The 24,025-nt window shown below is 35.7% G+C and overlaps 1 pseudogene; it reads left to right on the top strand.

Moving 5' to 3' along the window:
- Positions 1–676: 676 nt before the first annotated feature.
- Positions 677–1,291, top strand: LOC148013145 (E3 ubiquitin-protein ligase At1g12760-like; annotated as a pseudogene).
- The last annotated feature ends 22,734 nt before the right edge of the window (positions 1,292–24,025 follow it).

Raw genomic sequence — 24,025 nt, 5'->3', positions numbered from 1 at the left:
CCTATGAATTTTTCTTAAAAGATGGATACTTATGGAAACATGCTAAAAAGAAATAGGGTATGCCATTGAGAGTTTTGGGTGACAGAGCTTCACAAGTAAAAGTAATGCAAGAATTTCATGAAAGCTTGTGGGTTGGTCATAGAGGTGTTTGGGGTACTTTGCCAAAGGTCTTATGATATCAAATGTATCAAAGTTTCAAAGAAATAATAAAAATATGAAGGGGTGTGCTTTTTGGGTAAGAGGTGAGGTGGAGTGCACGAGTGGTTATGTGCCTCTTTCCCTTCCCTCTCTTGTCCAATTGCATGTTTCCTTTTTGGTGGTGCCAAAAATTTGTTCTCTCTCCTCTATCTTTTGTGCATAAATTCCTTTTTTTTCCCTTTTGTTCTTGGATAATGCTTGAAGCTATAGATGAAGATGACGAATTTATTTATTAATAAAAGAGAGATTTATGGTTCCTTTTCAGTTTTGAGATTAATGGCTCAGCCATGTGCATAGATTTTGCACGCTTCTACCTTAGTTTCATGTTCATTTTCTTCCGTGGGAGGGTTGCTGTGATTTTGGTGCATAGGCGGGGAAGAAGATGATCTCAAAACACCAAAGGAAGAAAAAAAAAGAGAGACTTGAAGAGCGAAAGCAGTGAAGAAATTGTGTGTCCCAAAGTACAAGAAGGTGCAGGATGAGATGGAAGCCCGTTGTCAGGGTGTTTGGAAGACCCTTCTCTGCTGAAGAAAGCCCAAAGCTTTACCGATTGTGTGTAGCATTCTTGGGCCTAAACTGCATCAGCTATGCAATGCCATTCATGCTCTGTGCTGCTGTGTGCTGTTGCCTTCCTTGTGTGATTTTCCTCCTCGGTTTCCGTGAAAGTCACATGGAAGGGAGGGGAGCCTCTGCCGATGTTATTGCCTCTTTTCCCATTTACAAGTTCAGGAGCAAGAGGATACCGTTTCAGCGAGAGAAAAGCAGCTACAATGTTTCAGATAGTGATAGCTCCAATGAAGGTGGTATGATGGCAGCAGGAACAGAGAATAAGAGGGTAATAGCAGGGGATGATGCGGCATGTTGTATCTACCTGGGCCGCTACAAGGACAATGCACAACTACGAGGATTACCATGTTCCCACCATTTTCATGTGGAGTGTGTTGATTAGTGGTTAAAAATAAATGCTTCCTGTCCCCTCTGCAAATCTTCTGTTCAAGGGTGTAAGACTGGAGATGGAGACACAGATGTATCAACACCTGTGGCAAGGCGTGCTGCTGGAAAAAAATTTAGTCATGAATGCTACTCAACCTAGAAGCAATTGGAACACAAGGGTTATGGGACCTGATTTGATGGCACATATGCAACAAACCGAGGCTTTTTGCCCCATGATATTGTAGGAACAGGTACCCTGTGGGACATGGATCCCACTACATTTTGGCTACTTGAGAAGGATGCAAAGATGAAGAAGACATGCAATGTCTCCATGTCTCCAAGAGGAACGAGAAGAAGAAGAAAAGGAACATAAGAGAAGGAGAGGGATGAGAAGGCAGCCATTACCACATTGCACGAGAGATAGAGAAAGAGAAGAGAGAGATAGAGATGTTTGGACTTCTCACAGTCCCCGCAGCAACCTTAATCCCATCCTTCTTGCACCATTTCCAACCAAACGTACTCTTGCCCTTACGTCTCATTTTGACAGAGAGAAATCCATTGGTGCGTCTGCCGGGAGGAAGGTGATCAAGACATCAAGATCAACAATTGAGACAACTCTCGTAGTAGTAGCAGATCAAAAGAACCAAACATTTAGATCACCTCGTCATCAGCATCGCCATGGAGAAGAAAAACAATGAGTCCTAGATCAATATTGCCATAATAGTTGGAATAGAGCCGCCATCAAGATCACCTACCGAAGAAGAGGAACAAGGATTCATGATGGCAGATTTGTTCTCCGAAAGATGGATCCAAAGCAACATATTTCTTCTTTCTCTCCTCATTAAACAATCCATTAAAGAAACCCTACCTCTAAAGTTTAGTTCACACGCAGTCTTTAACCTCTTGTACTTCACACAGACCAATCATAATAATGGTCAAGTCAAAACTACACTAAAGGCAATGTCCAAAACAAATAGGTCATGGGAGGAGAAAGCTCGGTGGGAATGGCATCTTTCTTTCCTCTCCATATCTCGTTCTTAGTCTACCCTTTCCATCTTTCCCTCAACGAGAATGGATAAACCCTAAAAAGAACTTAAGTTTAACCATTAAAAAAAAATCATAGGAATTTTAATCTTTAAAGGTAAAAGCATTATTCCCATGCTTCATTCCTCCATCCGTTGCCCCTTTATTATGCCTCCTTCCCTCTAGGCTCGTCACCCCCTAATCTTATTCTCCTCTACCAATTTCATTCCCCTCCCTTTACCTCATCTCATGTGGCAATGGAGATTGCAAAGGACAGATAAGTATTTTTCTAAAATATTTAAAAGAATATTTCTCAAATCTAATAATTAAGAAAAATATAAAAGCAATACATTAAAAATGTACAATGAAAGTGGTTATTCCTATGCTCTACCCTCTTTTCCTACATAACTTCCCTATTAGCCTCACCTACTCCCCAAAGTTTCCCATTCCCCCCCCCTTATTAGCACCACTAATTGCTTATGTGGCCCCCGTTTGTTTTCCCCTTCTTCTTTAATCATTATGAACATGCAATACAAACACATTAACCTTTTAAATCAAGCTTACACCAATTACCCTAGGAACATATCCTATAGAAAATCCAAGGGTATATTCTCATGCTCTCCTCTTTTTCAATACACAAGTGATAGCTTCATTTTGATGAGATGCCCTTTGAGTTACATAGTGAAGGAAGTTATTCTTTTTCCCTTTATTGGATGGAGAGGTTATACTTGTGATTCCATGTGGAAGACTGAACCCTATCCTTTGAAGACTAGTAAAGTTTTTCAGTGTGGGAGTAACTGAGGCAGGAGTTCACTTACTCTGGTGGTCATGGATTTGGATTCCCATACCCTACCATGGCTGGGCTTAGTGACTGAAGTTGTTTTACTAACAAATTTGAAAGTTATTTGTGTTAGACATTGGTTCTTCTTTGACAAGGTTCGCGAGGACGCTTCACATTTCAGTGTGGGAGGAATATGATGACACTCAAAAGAAGCATAAAAACAAGGCACAAAAGAATCCAAGCATACATCATATTTTTATTTTTTGTCAAGAAAATAATACTACATTGTTACAAAATCACTAAAATACACACTTACATGAGGGGGCCACATCCATATCCACCATAATAAATAAATGGTATACACAAAAGTGTTACGTGCATGCATTGGTGAAGGGTAGGAATACTCAAAATAAAAGGCCAAAGGTCTTATGATATCAAATGTCTCAAAGTTTAAAAGAAATAATAAAAATATGAAGGGGTGTGCTTTTTGGGGAAGAGGTGGGGTGGAGTGCACGAGTGGTTATGTGCCTCTTTCCCTTCCCTCTCTTGTCCAATTGCATGCTCCCTTTTTGGTGGTGCCAAAAATTTGTTCTCTCTCCTCTCTCCTCTGTCTTTTGTGCAGAAATTCCTTTTTTTTCCCCTTTTGTTCTTGCATAATGCTTGAAGTTATAGATGAAGATGACGAATTTATTTATTAATAAAAGAGAGATTTATGGTTCCTTTTCAGTTTTGAGATTAATGGCTCAACCATGTGCATAGATTTTGCACGCTTCTACCTTGGTTTCATGTTCATTTTCTATCGTGGAGGGTTGCTGTCAACTATTCACATGGAAAGCCTATCATTATTACTATTGATACAAGCGCAATCGGGATTGGATGGGCAATTGGGCAAAATGATGAGGAAGGGCAAAGATGTGCATTACGCTTTGGTGCAAAAGTATTGATTGAATGACAGAGAAGGTATCCACAGGTAAAAAGAGAATTATGGGGAATTGTGACAGCCCTTAAATGTGATAAGGAGTATTTTATGGGTGCTCATGTAGTCATTGATACTGATTGTTTGCCGGTATTGGGTATGATTACTAGTTGTGCTACCCGGGACATTGCTATGCTCCGATGGATTGCATACATCAAATCTTTGAACCCTAAATTTCAGCATATTGCAGGAAGAGATAACTATGAGAATGAAGATGGGATGATCGATGAGGAGGAAGACGATGACTTTCTTATGGCTGAAAATGATGTTGCAAGAGTGAATTTAGCAATGCAAGGTGTTGCTCTAGAATTAACAAAAGCTTGGAAAACAAAGAGAAGACACTTTAGATGTTTTGCATCTTGTACAGAAGTGTTTCTGGAAGACAAATATACAGGAGAGTGGTTGAGAATTGGTCAATATCTCAGTACATTAACAAAGAGAGATGAATGGTCAGATGAGGAGTTTAAGAATATCGAGAGGAAAGCCTATGGATTTTTCTTAAGAGATGGATACTTATGGAAACATGCTAAAAAGAAATAGGGTATGCCATTGAGAGTTTTGGGTGACAGAGCTTCACAAGTAAAAGTAACGTAAAAATTGCATGAAAGCTTGTGGGTTGGTCATAGAGGTGTTTGGGGTACTTTTACAAAGATCAAAGAAAGATATTGGTGGCAGGGTATGTATAAGGATATTGCTAACTTTGTGAAAACATGTACGACATGTCAAATGTATTCAACTGTGAGACATCGGGATGGATTGCAACCCACATATCCATTGTCTCTTCATTTTAAGTGGGTGGTGGATTTGGTCACAATGCCTACAGGTCTTTGGCAAATGAGGTATCTTGTGCTTGGTCGTGAAGACTTGACTAATCAAGTGGAAGGGAGAGCTCTACGTACTAAGATGACAAATGCCGTATGTACTTTTCTCTTAGAAGAGATCTTTTGTTGATATGGCTGTGTGGAAAAAATTACAACAGATAGGGGTGAGCTGGATGCAGATGAAGCTCATGATTTCTTTGCACAGTTGGGGATAAAACTTGCTTTAACTTTAGCTTATAACCCTGAAGAAAATGGCAAAAGTGAAAGAGGTCATCCACCTATTGTGAAGGCATTGGCAAAAGCATATGGAGAGAAGACAAAAGAGTGGCCATGATTTCTCCCTTATGCTTTGTGGGCTGACAGAACAGCTTATAGTGCTGTTACAGGATATATGCCTGCAGAATTGATGTATGGTCAAAAACGTATCATGCCGATAGAAGAGATGACAGTCACATGAAGTGTGTTACCTTGGGAGGAGGAGTTGAATCGAGAGGAGTTGTTGGCCTTATGCATTAGACAGTTGGAAAGAAAGTCAGAAGACATAGAGGCAACAACTACAAAGTTAAGGGCATCAAGGATACAGAACAAGAAACAGTTTGAAAAAACTCATAGACTGAGACCAAGAACCATACAAGATGGGGATTGGGTATTGGTTTATGATAGCAGTTTAGATAACCAGCATAGTGCCATGCGTAAAGTTTCCAAAAGATGGTTTGGACCCTATGTGGTGAGACATGTGTTTGATAATGCTACTTATGCATTAAATGAGCTGGATGGGACAGCCATAAAACTTTCGGTAGCAGGGAAAAGAATCAAATTATTCAAAAGGCGGGAATCTACTGCCTATGAGTTGCCAGAATTGGAAGAAAATAGTGGCCATGATATAGGGGCTAGCCAGGAAGATATGGAAGATGAAGAAGTAAAGGATATGGTTGCAGAGGATGAGGAGGACTCAGAATCTGGTGACAACTAGGATTTTGGCACATACTAGAGGATGTGCAGGTTCAGAGGGGGTGGATGTCGTGATGTTATGAGGACACAGTGTGAAAAAGTATGGAATGCATCATCATCTGACTTCTCTATTGATCTAGAGAGGCAATGTGAACTGAGCAATTAGTACTAGTGTGAGTTGCATGGATTATCTGAAAATACTAGATTTTTGGATAATTTTAGTCTATTTTTGATATTATTTATTGTAAAAATCCGAAAAAGTTAGAAAAAGCTTCTAGATTAGGATGGCATGCAAAAAGCTGGTTGCTTTTTTAGCCAATTAGGAGATTTTTCACAAAAAAGACAGATTGACGAAATTGCGCACGTCGAGATAGCTGTAAATAGGTTGAAAATTGCAGATTGAATTGAAAGAATGAGTGATCTGGGAGATCCGTGAGCACGTGTCTTGTCTTGGGGTTTTACCCCCCTTTCGGAGCCAAGGGAGCCATCAGATTTGGGTTCCGGGCAGCAGAGAAAGAGCTGATTTTTCTGATCCACGTTTTTGGTCTATGAAGGAGCTCTAGGAGAACTAATGTCTACGGAGATTGCTTTTGAGTAGTGCAAAGATTCTAGGTTCTTTCAATACATATTGATTCAATTCATTGTGATTTGTTTTTTTCGTGTTTACCACTTGGGTATTCTCTATCTTCTTTTCCATCTCCTATCTCTACTTCCTTCTACTTTTGATCCCCAGTGGATTCGACCTTTCGACAAATACCCCTCTGACAATGTGCTATGTGTAGACGTGCGGACCCATCTAGCCAAGCGGTCCATCATCAATGTCTGCATGTGTTGAGCTTGCCATCTCAACATTGGAGTTCATGACCACTCTCCCTACTACACATTCTTCACCCTTCTCTAGCTGTTTATTTTGACCCAACCTTAGTCATGATCCATCCTCCTCATCATTGTGCTCACATATCTAGCACCACCCTAACCTTTCCTATCTAGCATGACTTGCCCTCCTAGGACATGAGCTTTCATGATTTACCTCCTAGTGTATGAGGTTTCCTATCCAATCACATGATCCAATCATCTTCTCTTCTCACACTCTCCCTTTGACATAGCATGCCCTCATAATACTTGCTTACCCCAATCATCATTCTTATCTAATTGCCAACTTGGTACAGTCCCACCCCTCAGTATATTACCTCTACATGATTCAACCATTCTTCACATGATTGGACAGCTTGTTTAGCTAATTATCTAAGTACCTAACCAATCATTACACCATCCAATATCCACAAAACTTGAGCACATGTATCCCCTCATGATCCTACCCCTCACCCATTCACCACATGATCCTTCCTCTCATTATCTCCTTGCACTAGCCTAGCTACTACACAACCCCCCTCTTAGCCCATTAGCACCCAATCACCACATGTTCCTACCCCTCATTGTCTCCTTGACCTAGCCTAGCTACTACACAACCCCCTCCTAGCCCATTAGCACTACCCCATATCCACCATCCTTTGTGACATCTAGTCCACAACTCACCATGTCATCCAATTGCACCACCTGCTAAGTATCACTCATATCCACCTCCATGTGATCCACCACTTTTTACTACCCAACCATGCGCTATTGTTGCCATTGAAGGACCTGTCACTTTGATTCATGTAATGGTATTGGATGGGCCACCATCCTATGATTTGATGAACTTCATTGTCACCACCCTAGCCTTGTATTTTGCCATCCTAGCCCATCTAAACACCATATTGGGGAATATGGGAATTTTCCATAAGTTTGGGACATGTGGTCAAATCTTTGGATTTGTCATAACTTGAACACTATAACTCCAAATCGAGCGCTCTATAGCTCAATAGATTCCATTTTTCAAGCGCTTTCCAATGATAGGTCACATCATATGGTTTTGAGAAACTTATGGGTATGTTATCCGGGTGCCACCTTTTTAGTATTCAAAAAATGGGAATTGGGAGATTCCCAAACTCATTAATATTATGTTTCTAGCATAATTATGGCCTATGACCCTACCTTCATCACCATCTCACATGAGTTGCAAGCATTATCATGAATATGTGATGTTTTGAATTGGGAGTATCAAACACTTGTGATATCATGAACATCAAAAAATTATTAGCATCAAACATTGATAGTTGCTATCAAACACTTGCTTTTGATCGATTGTTGCCTTGACATCTTGCACCATCTCTTGCAAATCCAATTTATCACCTTAATAGAACTCCTTGGTAGAATGTGAGCAAATGGTCTATACAATCATACAACTCTTAATAGCACACATGTGAAGGATCTAGACACTAGTCTGATTTTTTATCATCAAACATGTGCACTTATGAAAAAGCACACATAAGTATGAAAAAAATACAAATACCAAAAAAACAAGTCACATGCCTCCTATTCATGGCTGAAGATAAGAAACGTCTCCACAAGCAAACACTCATTAGATTATCACCTTTCACCATGACCCCCCTTGCAATAATTCTTGATCCCTTTATCTCCATCATCACCAATATATTCCACAACCCTAGAATTTGCTCATATGCCACTACTGTCAAAATTATCCTTTCCATTGATGCCACATATCTTCACCTTCACCCTCATACCTCATCACTGCCACTATCTCTTGCAACCATTATCAACATCTCCCATGCTATTCTTGCTACTCTCTACCCCATCTTCCACTGAAATGGGTTGAAACAATCAAAGATCTTATGTCTCCCTTAGACCCCAACAGAGCTTACAAGCAAGAGATGGCAAGTTGAGAGAATATAGGCTAACACCATTCTTAGTTCGTGGGGAGTGTTTTGAAGACCCAAAGACCTCATGTGATGAAGCATAGAAGCTTGGGATAAAGGCAATGTAAAGAGGTTCATTGCATTGTCGTCCATGGGATAATAGGCTATTTTTAACTTAAAATCCACAATCCACTTCCAAAAAAAGTGGTATTGAACATCATCGTGCTTTGTGCAAGCATGAAACATTGGGTTCTTTGGTAGAGCTAGGGCCCTCTAGTTATCCATACATAGCCAAGTGCAATGAATTTTTGTTGGGAAAAATTTCACAAATTTAGCTATAAAAGACATCCAAATTGTAAAAGCTATAATTATTAAAAAACACACTTATTATCAAATATGATTATAAGCTAAGTTTTTATAGGTATTGTATTGCCAAAAGTCACCTATATTGTAGTGTAAAGAGGGATAGTAAATTAAAAACTTCTCGACTTCCATATACATTTTTCTCACAATGCATGCATTTCATGTGTTGTTTAACATCAAGCAAGGAAGTGAATACATGAGTATGTACATATGTGTGCCTTTTGTATATTTATATATATCTTACATAAGATGACAAGTTTAGATGCTAAATGAGCTTTGAGTGCCAAATCTTTGGGCATATTTTAGTTTAGTCACTGTGGGTCTTGTTTGTGAAAAGCCAATATGTGCCAACAACTAGTGGAGCGAAACTACCGCCTTTGTGGTGGAATAAAGAGCTTGATACTCTCCCTCTATAAAAGATAAAGCCATGGTAGGCTAGTTCTTCTTGTACCATGTGATATCTCTTGATCCAAGGGAGAAAGCAAAGCTTGTAGTGAAGCATTGAGACTCCATATCCCCCCTACCCAATCTAAGTTTCTCCATCTAGTGAGAGTGGCCCCTCTCCATATATGATCCGATCCCTTGCAAATTGCATGACAAGCATAAAGTGGATCTCTAGTGATCATCAGCAGAAATCTTCATAAAATAAGAAAATCATGTACCACCATAAAAGAAATGTCTGGCCAAATATAGATAAGCCACATCAAGCAGTCAAAAAGGAAATTATATTGAGTGGCATCTAGTAGGGGATCTTTGATTATAACCAACTTGGACTCTAGGTCCATGGGGAAAGAAATAGGCCGTGAGACTTAGCCATACATAACTCTAAGAGTAACTCGAAAATGTACCTATGTTGTGAAATGAAGATGCCTTGTGGCATTTGATAGATCTAAAGGGTGAGGAAGAAGTGAAGGATACCAAGGCCTATCATGTCAAAATCTTGTTGCAAAATATATCTAGTCCAATTAATTTGTTGTGAGTCACTCCAAAATGATCAAGTTATCTAGATACAAGACGACTAAAACACACATACGATCACCTTTAATCTTATAGTAAAGGTGGGGGTCATGGATTGATTGGTGGAAGACACTTTATAGATAGAACAAATCAATCTACTGGTACTAAGCCCTAGGAGCTTACTTGCTTCACGCCATATTGGGCCTTTTGACAACTTGTAGACATAATCCTCCTACGCCTGCACATGGTGTCATATGGTTTTGAAGGTAGAAAGTGAAAAATCTATGAGCAAATAGATTTGGAAGATTCATCAGGCTCAAATGAAGTTGATCTTGCTTGCTATACACAATTGCATTGTTATTGTCTTACAAGATTTGAGTATGGATTACACTCAAATAGACCCTTAAAAGTATGAGTGTACTCAAAATAAGCCATAAAAAAAGGTTTAAAACCTTTGTAAACAAAAGTTACAAAAGAGAGGGATATTTTGGAGATATCAAGTGTGGAACATGCTACAAGAGGTACCCTTTTTTGGCTAAGAACATAAATTTTGGGAGCTAGAAGTGTAAGAAACAATAAGATGGAAAAAGGTTCCTTTTGTTGGAGCAAAGTAGTCTATAGTGTGATGAAGAGAGGAAGATTGGAAACAAAAAGATTGAGATACATAGAGCTCCTTAAAACATGGTTGAACTAATATAAAACAAAGTTGAATTAACACACAATAGGGGTGAAATGGCATAAATAAGACTAGTTTGAACTGTTCAAAGAGAAGCATACACTACTCCTTGAATCAAGCATAGTGGGTTGATCTAGAACAAATAAGAGAATACAAGTGGAAAAATAGTAGGAGTATTCATTCACAAGAATAAGGCTATTTTTAAACAATAGAACCATATAAGATTGTCCATAAATGATTCAAATTGTTCATAAAAAATAGGCTATTCATAGCCTAGGTTTTATTCTACATAAGCATTAAAATTTGAAACATATGCTTATTTTTGTTAGATGTATACTTTTCTTTGGATTCCAAGGATATTATGTACAAGTTTTCAATGTATTTGTTTATAGCTATGGTTCTAAAGCCTCTTTTCTTCTCACCCTCCATACCATGAGATCTATTTCTTCCTAAGTTGAATTTTCACAATCTAAGACTTGGTGTCTACTTAGCCATCCTTGACAAGTATCTTAATATCTTTTTTGGTGAACCTGATGTGAAAAAGCTAGGGTGTGAGTTTAGCATCATGGGAGACACTTATTCATATATACACTTTGTATGATGGAAATATTTGAGGCAGTTTATGTAGATGTATGGAGTACATAAACAAGAGTAAGCAATGCTAATTGTGCTCCAACAATTGTACACGAGATGAATATATTTGAAGATCAAGATGTATCTAAATACTTGAGACTTCATGCAAATAAATTGGACTTTATTAGAATTCATGCAGATTTGATGAGTCAATATTCTATATGTGTTATAGTTCTAGAGAAATGGTTTCATGTAAGAGACATTCTAGCATATCATGGATCAACCTGGTATGATTTTTCAAACATACTCACGGATGAATAATTCATGGAAGATATGGGACAAGTGACAAAAAGAAATTTCTTGGAATGGATTACTAAATCTAATAAGAGATTATCAGTGATAAAATTATGATAATTTGAACTAGATATGCACAGTTCTCGAACAGAGCAACTGACTCTCAAGATAGAGAAAATGATTTTTTTTTCCAAGCTATGCATTCTTCATTGTAGCTAAGTCTTGAGGAGCTTTTGGAAGATAAACTATAGAGAAAGGGCTAAAAATTGATTGGAAAGGTGTTAGGAAAGCCATTACTAGGATTGCTAAAAGATAGAGACAAAGAGACAAGATGGTTATTGCATGAATCACTTCAATTCCAAATGAGATAAAGCAAGTGAGTAAACAATTGATTGTCATTACATCTCCAAATAAAGATGATATGATAGAGGAATTAATAAAAGGAATGTGGGGCTTGCAGCTACAAGTTACGTATTTAGCAGAAAAATGACGATCTTTAGGACATATGTCTCAAAATTGAGAATGGTTTGTTTATAGATGTATTTGTGTGACAACATAAAACATTCCTAAAAGGAATGTGATGCCTACAAAGATGCCTTCAAAAAGGGTGCTATTTTCTTTGAAAGATGGTGAGATTGCATGGAATTGGGTTGCCTCTTGCTACTAATTTTAGAAAAAATTGTATGAGGAAACTAGTGGAAGACATATATGTAATATATGCTTTTATTGTTGTTGAAGTTGCAACTTGTGTTTTGCAAGTTGCAAAGATTTCAAAAAGGATTCCAAAAGTGAGGCCATTACTAGTAAGAAAAATGAACTTTGGGCTTATGCAATGCAAGCATATTAGAAAAGGAAGATTACAAAGGATGAGTTAAATCACATACATGATTGTACTCAACATTGTGACTGGGATGATCCTATGGATCAATTTCATTGTATGTGTACATTGCTAAAAGATAAACCATGAAGTTCTTTTTGAGTAGAAGCATAATAGGATGATGAGAATGAAGAAACGTAAAAAAGATAGCTAAAGAAAGTGAGAAACATGAATCTAAACAAGACATACTTCATGAATGTCCTCCACTTGAGGTGTCCATGGAGGATGTCTCAAAGGGGAAGAAATAGGACCAATGCAAAGCCAAAGCCAAAAATCAAGCATATAAATTGTAGTACTTACCTTATAATTCTTGGATAGCCATATATTACTGTAATTTGTTTGGAAGCTAAGGTGCTAAATGATGGTTCTACTACTGCTATGATTAGGAGTCATGATGAAACACTTTTCTATTTCTCAATGTATGTCTAAATCATGAAAGAGACCATGTGAAAGCCTTTTTAAATATCCTTTTATCCCTAAATACCAAAGATTTCAAAGAATCTCCAAACATGATGGGTTTTCAATAGGTGCCATTATAAAGCAAGACTATGATGGTACTAAAAAAAAAGGCTCTCACATCGCTTAGCAGGTACATATGCTTTTTCTATATGATTTACAACATTATCAGTATAGATGATTCAATTTTTTTTCAAAATCTTGAAAATATACATAGAAATAAAAGATAGTATGTTCATAAGGCTTAAGAAGATTTGAACGAGGATGGTTTGCTTGAGTCTAATGAATGCATCTTAGGAGTTTTTGATGAGGTGCCTTGTATTAACACTATGGGGGAACTTGGAGCTATAGTTTATTCTAGATGGACACTAGAAATGAAACTACTAAAGTATGCTCCATTGATGTGTATAAGGAGATTAAAGATATTTAAAGGCAAGAAAAATCAATGCATATATACAAATGAAAGATCAAATATATGGATTGAAACTAACTACAAAAATATGGCTAAGAAGGTAAAACCTATTGCTTTACCATTACCTTTGGATAATAGGAAGAAGATAGAGTGACCACATTGATAGCAAATCTCAGGGATTTGAAGAAAATTGGGCACGAGTTTACCGTAGAAACTTTGAAATAATTGAAAATCGGTTATGAAGATTTTCTTACCCATGAGAAGAAATAATGCTTTGACAAAATGTTATCAAAATATGGTGAAGCAATTTTCAGTCACCTAAAATTGGCTATGCGGATCCTAGTGTTGTTGCTCCAATGGTCACCTTTATTGTGCCACATGTACCTTAGAATTTGTGACTTATTCCAATTTCGAAATATCACTTAACCAAAATTGGTTAAGTTGCTAAATGAAAAAGAAAAGCATGGGTATTTTGGAACCATCTTCTCCTTCATATTCAAATACGTGGTTCACTATACTAAAAAGAAGAATGAAACTCTATGGCTTATGCAGGATATGTAGCTAGTGAATAAGGTACTACCAAGGATATTGGAGGTTGTCCAATTTTGGATGAGTTTACAAAAGCCTTTGTAGGAATACCAATCTATTCCTTAGATGCTCTTTAATCTCAGTATGGTCAATTTCAATCGACTTTTGAGATGAAATATGTAACAACCACAAAAACACATTTGGGATTAGTGAGGATGCGTGCCTTACCATAGAGAGCAACCAATTTAGTTGTGCATATGATGAATTCTATGAACAAAGTCTTACATGATTTTATACCACAAATCACATACATTTTCTTGATGATGTACTGATAAAAGGGTGCAAAGAAGAGGCTAAGGATGAATCAATGGATGCCAAAATGTGCAAAAGTTTATTAAAAGTCATATAACTAGTTGTGAGAAGATCTTAACCAGGTTGGAAGAAATAAATCTAACTCTTTTAGGGCAAAATTTGTTTTTATAATCAATAAAGTCTTGATTGAGGGCCATTTATATGGGCCATATGGTAGATGGCCATGTCCATCTAAGGTGGATGCAATTGAAAAGATGAAAGATGTTTGCACTACTATTTCTAAGGTATGAAGGTTCTTGGGTGATTGTGTCTTCTATCTTATTTGAATTTGACATTTTGCTCATGTTGTAGATGCACTCTACCAATTATTGAGGAAAGGACAAAGGTTCCAATGGGAAGGGATACATAAGTGATAAAGAAGCTAATGTATTTGTTGCAAGTAACACCAACACTAAGAAAATTTGATTATAAAAGTGGACATCATGTCATTGTCATAATGGATACCAAATCTGCAAGGATTGAATGGGTATTAGGCAAGATGATGAACAAGGATGTTGGTATGCAATGAGATTTGTACCAATGTGTTGAGCCAAGAATAAGGAAAATATTGACAGATTAAAAGGGAGCTATGGAGAGTGATTATATAATTAAAGTGTGAAAAAAAGTATTTTATTGGAGCTTCATTCGTTGTTGAAATAGATTGCTTTACTACTACTTGGCATGATTGCTAGTTGTTCAACTCCCAACATTGCAATGCTACGAAAGATTACTTATGTCAAAACCTTGAACCTAAAATTTTTTTCATATTGCTAGTAAAGATAACCTAATTAATACGAATGAGGAATATATGGATTCCAAGGGAAAAAAAGTTGGTATTGTGGGTGCAACACTTTATCATGCGTGTGTGTTGTTTGTTCAATTAAGTCTTTGGACTAATCGATAGCTCAAAAAGATTTGAAGAAAATAATATGGGTACTTCTTGAAGAATGGATATTTATGGAAGCATCTAAAGAAAATAAATAGTACTCCATAGAGGATAGTGTGCAACAAAAAAACTTAGTAATGGATTATGAGAGAACTTCATGAAAGTCTACGAACTAATTATCAGGTTTTGGGATACATAAGTTCAAAAATAAAAGAAAGATACTAATGGAAAGGAATGTACAAAGATGTATTACAATTTGTTGAAACTTGCATTACTTGCCAAATGTCCTCATCAGTGTGATAGGCTACATCCAACACATCCATTGGCTGTGCATTGTAAGTGGGTGGTTGACTTGGTGACTATGCCTATAGGTCTTTGAAAAACATGATACATTGCACTTGCAAGAGAAGATCTTATGAAGGATGAGCCTTGAGAGTGAAGACTACTCAAGCGGATGGACAAGCCTTGAGAGTGAAGACTACCTATGAATTTCTTTTGAAATATGTGATATGAAGCTATGGTTGTGTTAGAATTGTGGCAGTAGATAGATGTGAATTGCATGCAAAAGAAACCAAAGAGTTCTTCTCAAGGACGGGATTAAAAATTGCTCTCACCACAACTTATAATCTTGAAAGGAATGTAAATTTCAAAGCTTTGGCTAAAGCATGTAGGGGAAAGATTTGCAAGTGACCCAGCTTGCCTCCTTATTCTTTATGGGATGATTGTATTACACATAGTGCAACTAGTAGATATATGGCTCTTGAATTAATGTATGGTTAGAAACCAATTACGCCCATTGAGGATCTTACTACTACTTGGAATATGCTACCTTGGAAGGAAGGCATGAGTAGGGAATACCTTTTTGCATTTTGGATTTGATAATTAGAAAGAAGACATGAAGATATTGAAATTGTAATGATAGGATTGAGAGAAGCCAAGTTGTAAAATAAGAACGAGTTTGACAAGATCAATAGAAGAAGGAGATTGGGTACTACTTTATGAGAATAGTCTTGAAATTATCATAGTGGAATATCAAGAAGGTTTTAAAGAGGTGGCTTAGTCCATATACTATGAGGCATATTCATGATAATCCTATATAGTCTCTATGTGAACTTGATGGTACAAAGCTGAAGACTCCTATTATATAGAAAAGAATGAAGTTACTCAAGAGAAGAAATGCTAGTGAACCTTATGAAAAAGAGGATCAAGACCTTAAGTATATTTATAATAGCGTGGAAGATAAAGAACATAATGAATATGAAGAACTCAATCATTTTAAAAACTAAAAGATATGATATATCATTAGGAAAAATTTTGAACCAAAAAGGATTTAGATTAGTTTCTTAATCATATCTCAACTAGATAAAAATAGAGGAGAAATAACACCTCATTAATTGCTTGATTTTCTCCAACTTTAGATCAAATATGAATTAAATAAGAGTATCTCTCACTTTTCTCTGTCCTTCCTTTGCTTTTGTGTTTATAAGCCCATTCATAAATATTTTACTTAATAGCTCAAAAATAACATTCTACTTTGTAAGAAATTTGATTATGACATCTAGATACTAACTTAAATCCTAGTTATATTTTATCTTTTAGCTTAACTTTTTTAAATATGTCATTTTTAGTTTTTATATATTATTTTATTAATTTATTAATTTGTTTATTTTTTCTTAAAAATTCTCTTTCTTTGCATTCCATCCACGTGTTAGTATTGGAATAATATTTTTTCTTTATTTTCCTTACTTTTTTTTCTAAAAGCTTGTTTTTTCTTTGTGTTCCATCTACATATTAGCATAGGAAGAAGCCTTTGCCATATTTCTCTTTCTTTGTATTATGGTCGTGCCATCAAAAGAAATTGTTGGGTAAAGGCCGATGGCCAATAGTGAGATGGATAACATTTGTATATGTACATAGTGTACAGTCATATGTAAGTGAAGATAACAAAGAATAAGGATACCATTTATTTTGTATCCATAACTTTCTTCTACTTTTGTCTCTCTCAACTCTCTTGTACTTCATTACTTCTATCACACATCTCACCATTACTTCCCTCTCAACTCATATCAAAGTGGCATTCGGTGTTTATGGGGACTTGCACTTGGAGCAAGGAGCATGAGGATTGAAAATTCATTGTGAAGGTTGAGGATTTGAGCTTCTTCTTACAACATTGATGCTTATTGCATGCACATTGATAGATGTACTATTCTCATCATTGAGATCTAGATTTGAGTCCAGCAGGTACTTGAGTAATCAAAGATCAATTTGGGGCTAGCCCATTTTGGCATTGATTTGGATAGGCATTAGTTGTTGGATTTGAAGCAAAATAGCTTGGTTTTTTATGCTTAGGAAAATATCTTGATACATGTTTTTGATTTATGCAAGAGCACATGGGTTGCTTAAGCATAGAGGTAGCTTGTTTTTCAAAAGAAAATGGTTTAAGAAAGGGGTCTACTTGGATCTAGTAGGGAGATTTCTTGATCCGTATCTACTTGCTTTAAAGTAGGGGGACTACTTGTGTTTGTAATTGAGAAATAGAAAGAAAGAAAGACATGATGATTTGAGAGAGTGATGTCTATGGGGGGTTGTATTGCTGATTCAGATGCTCTAGGAGGTTGTTAATGATAAAAACAACCTATTTTGATGTTTTTTGGTGGTTTATGTTGTTCACTATATTTTTTCTTAATTTTTTGATTATTTGAGAGCTATAGGATATCTACTTTATCACAAAAATATTTATGTAAGGCTTTAACATTAATCAATAGTGACTAGTTAGTATGGGAGGCTCTTGGATTATTCTTGGCTTTAAACTGCATAAAATTTTCAATGAAATTTTCAACTTGGAGGATTTTCCATGGCGGTTTATCCTCACTTTCTAGAGATTATGTGGGCTAGGTTTTATTTGTTAAGAACATTTGCATGTACTCATTGCTCAATCTCTGGTGGCTGTTTGATATTTAGACAATATCTAAAATACTTGGAACATTTTGCAAATTTTTTAATACCTTTGGAGTGCTAAAATTTAAATTTTATAAAACTTTTATATTAATTTGATACTTAGATAGCCATTGCTTGCCTTTGTGGGATACTTCATTTTCAATCTATTGGCCTTTTTTGAGCTTACAGTTAGATGTGCCTTGTTGCTTTGGTGTGCAAACATACTTTTGCCATTATGACTTCTTCATCAAGCTTAAAGAATGCATTGTTCAAAATTAAAAACTTGATGATATGGACTTTTCATACTAGAAAGAGAAAATCTACAATGTATTGATCTAGAAGAAGTAGGTAAAGTCGATCAAATGAAGTGGGAGTGAGCCTGTGAACATGGATGAAGATGTATGGAAGGAATTGGATGAGCTCGCATGCTTCACTATTATATTGATACTCTCAAAATTTGTGTATTTTAATATGAAAGATATGGAAGATACATATGGTTTATGAAAAAAGCTTATATGAAAAAGAAAGTGTACGCTCACATGTTTATCGATTGAAAAAACTCATTGATCTTACATGGAGGAGGGGACTTCAATGTCTAATCACCTCAATGAGTTCAATGCTATTTTCAGCCAAGTAACATCTCAAAAGATTTCCTTTCATGACTTAGTGAAGGCCATGTTCTTACTAGTTTCCTTACCCAAGAGTTGGGATACTTTTAGGATTATCATAGTAACTCTACACCTATAGGTGGACCATGAGTACTAATGTGGAAAGTAGTTACTACTAACTACAACAGTAAATTGAAAGAACATGCAAGGTCAAAGAGCTCTAGTACAGTTATGGTGAGAGGAAGATCAAAATCCAAGGGAAAATCTTGTGAGAGGCAAGTCAAGAAGTAAGTCTTGCAACAAAAAGAATGTGGAATGATTCTTTTGTAATAAGAAGGAATACATTAAAAAACATTGCTACAAGTGGAAGAGAAAACAAAAAGGAAAGAAGATAAATGAGCATGATGGCAAAGAGAAGCAAGGAAAAGATTGAGGAGATTAATGCATATGGTAGCAATGATAGTGATGTTCTTTTTGTATGCTCTTTTGGTGATGCATTCTTGGTTGTCATGGGTAATGGCATGTCTCATGAGGCGCTTATGGATTCTGAAGCATAATTGCATATTACTTCACATAGGGAATGGTTCTCTACTTATGATGTTGGAAAGAGAGAATGTGTTTTCCTTGGTAATAAATATGCATGCAACCATTATTGGCATTGGACATGTATACTTATCATTGCCAACTAGTCTTCTTTTGCAAACTGTATTGTATGTTCCATACTTAACAAAAGTTTGATTAATACAAGGCAGCTTAATGATTGAACATTGCTTAGGAGTGGAAGAACAAGCAAAAAGAAAAGAAGGTAAATGAGCATGATGACAAAGAGAAGCAAGGTAAAGATTGGGGAGATTAATGCATATGGTAGCAATGATAGTGATGTTTTATTTGTATTCTCTTTTGGTAATACATTCTTGGTTGCCATTGGGTAATGGCATGTCCCATAACTTGCGCATGGATTTTGAAGTATCATTTCATGTTACTCCACATAGGGAATGGTTCTCTTCCTATGATGTTGGAAAGAGAGGAGGTAATACCTATGTTTGCAACCATTGTTGGCATTGGGCATGCACACTTATCATTACCAAATGGTTTCATACTTAACAAAAGTTTGATGGTTATAGAGTGATATTTGGTGATCTGCATGTGTGGATGATTTGCAAGGGATCTCTTGTTATGGCCAAAGAACCAAAATCTAATACTTTTTCTTTTTAGCTGTGAGACATTTACACATATGCCTAGGGATAAACAGAGTAAAATTGATCCTAATTTCAAGAAATGAATTTTTCTTAGCTATGGAGTCAAGTGAAATGGGTTATCACTTGTGGAATCCTAAATCTACAAGGATAGTATACAACCATGATGTCATCTTTAATGAGGATAACATGCATAGGTAGCTTAGCAAAATGGTTGAGATCCATAGAGTCATATTTCAAGAGGATATGCAACTAGCACATGAGTATATTGTATGACTTGTTCCACATGATTCAGGGCTTGGATAGCTCATTAATGCTAAGGTGAGAGTGTCGTGAGATGATGGATAGTCTCATGTCTTATAAGATAAATATGTGGGATAGCCAAAGGCTCTTGTCGAGACAATTTTATATAACTCAATGAGGGTTTGGCAAGATTAGTAGCCAAAGGATTTAAGCATGAGAAGGAGAAAGATCTAATGAGATCTTCTCACTAGTAGTCAAGATGACTAGCCTTTGTACACAATTCTTTCTTTGGTTGCTAGAGAGGATATGGAGTTGATTTATATGGCTGTAAATAGTTTTTTATTGCATGGGGACTTGCATGAAGATATTTACATGCAACAAACTAAGGATTTTTTTGTGAAAGACAAGGAGTAGTTTGTGTGTAAGTTGCAGAAAAGCTTATGTGGTTTAAAATAGGATGCCAAGGGATGGTATCATAAGTTTGATGCCTTTACATTGCCATGAGGCTACAGGTTCAATGAAGGAAAATTCAAAAAAAGACATCCATACAAGTATTTTGGATATATACTTATGTGATACTTAAAATAGGATCTTTACAGGATTTTCAAGGACTAGAACTGGTCCACCAAAATAGTCTAAATTTCCAATATTAAGTTCTAATGACTTAATGAAAACTTTGGATAGATCCAAATACATTCAAGGATTAATCTTGAATAATATAAGTCGTCTAAGAATAAATTATCAAAAAGTGATGTGTTTTATGAAAAATGTTGTTTTTAGATGTTTTGAGAGTATTTTTGGAATTTTGCTTAGATGGCTTATAGACAAGGTCATTCCAATAATTTTGAGTACCTAAATGACCATATTTGGAGTTCTGTGACAAATTTATGTCTGAAACAAGTTGTAGCCACTCAGGCCTTACCAAAAAATGAAATTAGCGAAAGAAAAAAGCAAAGGCAAGGAAGGAAAACACAAGATTTTGTGTTTGGAAAGCAAGATTTTGAGGTTGTTAACAAGGGATATAATTGTATAAATGGAAGCATGAAGGTTTGGGAAAATTGAGAAAGAAGTTTACACATTGAATTTGAAGATTTAAAGTGGATATTCATCATCTAGGGTGCCTTTGGCCTAAGAAGGCTCACCTAAGATAAGCACAAATGAAGAGGGTTCATGCAAAAGGGTTCTTCAACAAAGGATTCATCTAGATCTTGGAGCTTAAATTCATTAAGTTTTTTAGTTTATTTAATTCAAGATATCTTAGGGTTTGGGTTCTTATTGTATCATTGTATTTTGGGCTTTGGGATTGTACATTGGGGTTAGAATCATTCTTACTAAAGAGGTGCTTGAAGTACAAGGATTGTATCATCATTTGAAATTTTTGCAGTGTACAACAAGAAATATAAATAATACTTTGGTATAATTTTATTTATTACTCCTATCTTGTTAACATCTTTGATCCTTAATGGATTTGTGGCTTAGCGAGACCCATTACTACCTATCCACAAGGAAGGATATGGATGATAGCCTTATGATCTTGATTCTTTATGTGGATGACACCTTGATTGATGGGAGGTAAGTTATGGATATGGATGTTTTAAAGAAAAGGTTGAATGAGGCCTTTGACACAAAGGACTTGGGGAATTCTTGATATGTGTATTATGCAAGATCGAGGTAAAAAAATAATCTACTTGTCTCAAAAGAAATACACTGGGAAGGTATTTGAGAATTTCAATATGGAGAGAGGGAAGGATATTAGTGTTTCATTTCCTATATAGTTGAAACTTAGCTATGTGGACATGAGGTGAATATAAGGCTAAAAGGACCAAGGTTTCTTATATCTCCATAGTTAGTAGATTGATGTATGCCATGGTTGCTATATGTCCAGACATTACCTGCGTAGTGGGAGTGGTTAGTAGGTGTATGAAAAAAAAACCTAGCAACAAGCATTGGGAGGTTGTAAAGAGTATCTTGAGATACTTTAACATCACTAGATTTATATACATATACTTTGGAAGGAAGTCTTTGGTGTCTCAATTACAACCATGTATGGCTTTATTTACCATCAAGACATAGCATTTTTCAACTATTGAGCTTGTACAGAAGCTATATGATGGCTTACTCGTTTAGTGGGATACTTGGGCATTATAGTGGAGGTTCCTACATTGCACTACTGTGATAGTTAGAGTGCCATTCAATTGGTAGGGAACCCTATTTTTAATGTACTTCCTTAGGGAGGTGCTTGAGGAAAAACACATTGAGCTTGTCAAGATCTATATATATGATAACCTTGGAGATCTCCTCACAAAGATTTTACCTTTTGAATGCTTTGTACAATATAGAATATTGATGAGTATTGGACAGTATCTTCACTTTCTTCTTATATTCCCATAAAGGCACATTGGTCTTTAAGTGAGAGATTGTTGGGGTAAAGGCAAATGGCCAATAGCCAATGTGTAGGTACCCCCTATATATGTACACACTATATAGTTCCATATAAGTGAAGATAACAAATAATAAATGTATTGTTTATTTTTTACCCATATAACTCTATTGTATTATTCTCTCTCTCAACACTCTTGTACTCCATAGCTTCTATCTCACATCCCACCATTGTTTCTCTCTCAGAGATTTGAGGTACCATTTTTATTTTTGCAAGGGATAGAAAGATCACCAAGATATTGTTTTTAGTGCCAAGAGTATACATTTTCTTTGTATTTTTATTTGAAATGGTTTAAGAAGTCGTTTCCATTGCTATAGGCCTTTCTATTTTTCTTTTTAAAAAAACCTAACTGCCTTGTCTTTTAAATCTAATTGTATTCTCTACTAGAAGAAGCTTGCAATTCACCTATGTTGGAAGAAGCAATAATCTTATCCAAGTAACTTGAATGCATATACACAAGTTTTTCATTGTGTTTTTCCTTGCATTAGTTTAAAAATTCATAAGTATAATTTTGAATACTTTGTATAAATTTCTTTTTACCACAGTTTCTTCTTTTATATATTCATATACACAATTGAAAGGAGCTTTGCATGTCAATTGGATTGAGAGCAAAAACCTTTGCTCACCATGCTTTTGTGCCATTGAATGAAGCATGATGTACCACTTCTCTTTCTCTTGTGTACATAACTTCTCTTTGTCTCCTCAACATTTCTCTATCTCTTATATTTATATGCGCCATTGGAATAAGTCTGATGTATCATTCACATTTCAAGAAGCAAAAAACTCAATAATGCATTCTTTGGAATATTAGGAGCATAATTTTTTTAATGTTTACATTTGTAGTAGTTGTAGAAACCCTAATAAATCAACATTTATTTATTTTAAGCCTTGATCTTTGATTTTATGTCTTCTCTTAATATTTCTTTCTTTTTTTCACTGTATTTACAAGTACCATTAGAAGAAGCTCAAGATACTATTTGGAATGCAAGAAATAAGAAACTTATCAAGTACCAATTAAAATCCTTAGAGAAATTTATACTTACATTTGTAGTAATTTTAGAATGATAATAAATAAATCTTCAAATATTATGATAGACACATTAGTAAAGGCTTGGATATAATGATATTACATTTTATTTAGTAAACAACATATCTTTCAGCTTAACCTCATAAGTTTTACAATTTCTCTTATAAGGCTTCTAATATGGTCTTTTCTTATGTAGAACCATTTTATTGAGGCATGGAATATCCTTTTTGATAAATAAGGGAGTATCAACATAGGACACCCCATACATGGAGAAGTCTACTACTAAGTTGAGAAAACATAGAATAAGATCCAAATATTACTCAATATGAAGCTTCTCATTAATGCGAGTCTATATAGTACATGAGATTTTAGTAAAATCAATTTGTAGAGAATTCAATCAAAGAGCCATGGATTTTTATTTTTTTTTGCTATTCTTAACTTTTTCATCCTTTTTTGTTTCCTTCTATTAAGAGAGAATTTTTTAAATGATGCATGAGATATCTTTTTCTTATGGCCTTGAAAATCTGATTTTAGATAGATTAGAAGTCAAGACGTAGACATTATAGTATGGGAAATTTTGAATGCTGATTTGATTTGGTTTTTTGGTTGATTTTTGTTGTTTTTGAGGGTTGAATGGTTACTTTTTTATGGATTTTGAATGATGATTAGTTGTTTTGGAAGTGGTTTGAGAATATTTTGGGTGAGATCGATTATATTTTGAAAGCTCATGATGATTTCCAATACAGATATGAGGCTCTGTGA

This window comes from Lygodium microphyllum, chromosome 26 (genome assembly GCF_053477565.2).
Source record: "Lygodium microphyllum isolate KBCC chromosome 26, Lygodium_microphyllum_v1.1.10, whole genome shotgun sequence".
NCBI lineage: Eukaryota > Viridiplantae > Streptophyta > Polypodiopsida > Schizaeales > Lygodiaceae > Lygodium > Lygodium microphyllum.
Note: the sequence above shows the minus strand (reverse complement) of the source record. Positions and strands in the feature narration are given on the sequence as shown.